Raw genomic sequence first — 3,899 nt, forward strand, 5'->3', positions numbered from 1 at the left:
CAGGGTCTTCTATTGTTCCATATAAATTTTTAGATTGCTTCCTCTATTTCATTCAAGAATGGTGTTGGGATATTGATGGATATTGCATTGAATTTGTAGAGAGCCTATGGCACTATTGCCATTTTCACGATGTTAATCCTCCCAATTCAGGATCATGGGAGGTTTTTCCATTCCCTTAGTTCTGTTTTAATTTCCTTTTTCAAGTTTTTAAAGTTTTCATCAGGGAGATCTTTCACTTCTTTGGTTAAGGTTATTCCTAAGTACTTTATTTTAATTTGAGGTTATTGCAAAAGGAGTTGCTTTCTGCCTTGCTGTTTGCATTGTTTGCATACAGAAAAGCCAGTGATTTTTGAGGAGGTATTTATGTCCTGCTACTTTGCCAAAGTTTTGGATCAGCTGAAGTAACTTGGGAGTAGAGTCTATGGGGTTCTTTAACTACAGGATCATGCCATTTGCAAAGAGAGAGAGTTTTACTTCATCTTTCTTTATTTGGATCTCTTTTATATTTGCCTCTTGCCTTATTACTCTGGTTAGGAATTCTAGCACTATGTTGAAGAGGAGTTGAGAAAGATGACATCCTTGTCTTGCTTCTACTTCTAAAGGAAATGAATTTAACTTTTCATCATTAAGTATAATGCTAGCTGTAGGTTTGTCATACACAGCCTTTATTATATTCAGGAATGTTCCCTGGATTCCTAGTTTCTCCAAAGCTTTCATAATAAATAGGTGTTGGATTTTTTCAAAGGTTTTTTCCATGTTTATAGAAATAATCATGTGGCACCCTGATCTTATACTTCTAGTTCCTAGAATTATGAGTAAGAAATTTCTGTTGTTGATAAGCTCTCTGCCTGTATTGCTTTGTTATAGCAACTGAAGTGAAGATAGGCACTGTATGAAACTACTGGGCAATGGACTTTGGGGTTAGATTGCTTGTGTTAGAACTTCACCATTACCATCTCCTAGGTAGTTAATTAACCTCAATATGCCTCAGTTTCCTTATAGTATAAACAGGGATCGTAGTCTTTTTATAGGGCTGTTGTTACATGAGCTAGTGCAAATGTATCAGCTGAGGTCTTGTCAGGAAACAGGAACCCCTCTGAAGATTTTCATCAGGAAAAGGAATTCAATGCAGGCTAGGGAAACACCTGCAGGCTGCAGGTTTCAGGAATGGAATCTAGGACACATTTCTGTGCTGGCGTGCCAAGGAGCTGCCTCCTTTACCAGCCCCAGGTCCCCATCACAGGAATCATGACTTCAAGAACACACTGGGGTAGCTGTGACCCAGAGACTAGCACTGCACTTGCCTTTTCCTGTAACCACCTCTCATCATTCAGGAAGCTGGAAACTAGACACTGACAAGAACTCCATCCAAGAGATTAAAGATCACTGAGGTTCCATTTTCAGGGCTGGCACAATGTCTACTAGTAAGAGTGCTTGCAGTTTTAAACAAGTGAGGCCATGTGCACCAGAGAAATCTGACCCTGAGGACCCCTTAGGCTCCATAATTCAGTGCTTTTCTTCTCTTTGGAGGAGAACAAGATCAGTTTTTTCCCTTTTCTTTTTGAGTCAGAAAAGAAATTCTCCTCAGCTAAATCTGGCTTAAATGCTTTATTTTTATACTTAAATAAGTAAAAATATAAATGTATATAAACTTTTGTGCATGATATTTATATAATTTAATCTCTCCCTATATTTATGTGTGTGCACACATTACCTATCTGTCTTAGAACTAGAGGAATGCTTTTTTTTCCCCCCTCAAAGATTCTTGAATTGCTGATTTTCATGATCTGCTACTTGGTAATTCTATAAAACCATTTTGTTTGCTCAGAATTAAGGAATGGTCTACTGTGGCTACGCCAAATTCCCTGGATAGTGGGACAGCCCACCCAGGATGCATTCATATGAATACTCTTATCACCTCCATTCTGTTCAATTGGAGAAAAGTCAATTTGACCTAAACTTCAGGGTAAATATATGTGACCACTCTATAATTTTCCCCAGTAGAGGAACCAAAAGGTCTTCATTTAACAGCAGCTTCACTCACAGAGATGTTCAGATTTCTGGGTCTGGCCCACAGAGGTTAGAATTCATTAAATTTGTTAGGGAGCCCTAGTATGTGTGTTTTAAACAAGCTTCACAGGGAATTCTGACACAGCAGAGCTGCGGCCTAGATTACCTGTACATGTATCCACAGTTTCTTTCAGGAATTCAACAGACCCAGTGTAGCTAAATGAGCCATTGAGTTAATTAATTAAACAGACAGCCTCTCTTCACTGATTGCCTACCATGCCAGCCTTCTGCATCTGGCTTTCAGCAAGGAAGAGAATTGTTCTGCTGGGTCCCCATTCCTCCCCTCTTTTTGTGCCCCATTCCCAGTGACTGCTCTCTTTTTCCTGTAATTAAGCCTTCTGCTTGTGCCCCACTTTCACACACTGGGCACCTGGATCGTTCCTGTATTTCTGAATCCATGCTGGTATTTGTCTCTGTTCATTTGGAATGGAAATTCCAGGCTGCCCCTGGGACATGGATCCCTGCCTGCCTTCTACCTTAGAACTTTCTAGAGCTATGAAGATCATATGACTGTGACACTTGTCTGTCTTCAGTTCTGCTGTATTAGCTGCCATACTGCCCCCCTCCCCCAGCTCTGTTTTCCCCCTTCCCAGCAGCTAATGGGGCAAGGCTGACCTAGTTATCCCATCCTAGCCACACTGGTAGAAAATATGGTCAGGAGAGATAAGATGGGTAAGAATTTGGGAATTTAGAGCCCAGTTGTGGTGTTAAAAAATTCTGAAGGGCGGGGCTGGGGATATAGCCTAGTGGCAAGAGTGCCTGCCTCGGTATACCCGAGGCCCTGGGTTCAATTCCCCAGCACCACATATACAGAAAACGGCCAGAAGCTGCGCTGTGGCTCAAGTGGCAGAGTGCTAGCCTTGAGCGGGAAGAAGCCAGGGACAGTGCTTAGGCCCTGAGTCCAATGCCCAGAACTGGCCAAAAAAAAAAAAGAAAAAAAAATTCTGAAGGGGGCTGGGAATATGGCCTAGTGGCAAGAGTGCTTGCCTCCTACACATGAAGCTCTCGTGGATGGAGCTCAGAAACTGCTCCCAGGCTCTGAGTTCAAGCCCCAGTGTTGGCACCAAAGGAGTAGAAGAGAAACAATGTGGCCAGTTCTAAGGAACCTGAGACCCTAAGACTGGTTGTTCTGAAATTCTGAGCACATATGTTCTTCCCAGAAGCCTGTTTTCTAGGGAAGTGCTCAAGTGGTAGAATGCTAACCTTGAGGGTAAACGCTAAGAAACCTTGTTTCCCAAGGCAACAAGTCCTGACTAGCATAGCCATCTTTCTTCAGCATGCCAAGTCCCCACCTGCAGGGACAAACCCTAAGTCTATTCATCAGCACTTTGTGTTTATTTATTCCTCTTACTCAGGTGCACTTTCCTCACTGTGGCCCCAGGAGCTTAGGTGCCCTCCTCTGGAGGTGATCCTATCCTATGACAACCATGCCCCTGAGGTGGCCTTAACATTCAGGAGTAACTGTATATCATAGTGCCAATACTGGGCCTTGAACTCAGGGCCTGGGTGCTATCATTTAGCTTTTCCACTCAAGGCTGGTATTCTACCATATGAGCCTCAGCACCACTTCTGGCTTTTTGGTGGTTAACTGGATATAAGAGTTGCATAGACTTTTCTGCCTGGTCTGGTTTCAAATCATGATCCTCAGATCTTAGTCTCCCGGGTAGCTAGGATTGCAGGTGTGAGCTACTGGCACCGCAAAAATTAACTTTTTAATTTCTGATCTGTCCTTATATTTTAGAGCATCAATATTACTTCCTAAATATTTTAAAGTCTTGGGGAGACATAAATATCAACCTTCTCCATTTCCAGCTTCAGAATTATCTCTT

Source organism: Perognathus longimembris, chromosome 2 (assembly GCF_023159225.1).
Source record: "Perognathus longimembris pacificus isolate PPM17 chromosome 2, ASM2315922v1, whole genome shotgun sequence".
Lineage (NCBI taxonomy): Eukaryota > Metazoa > Chordata > Mammalia > Rodentia > Heteromyidae > Perognathus > Perognathus longimembris.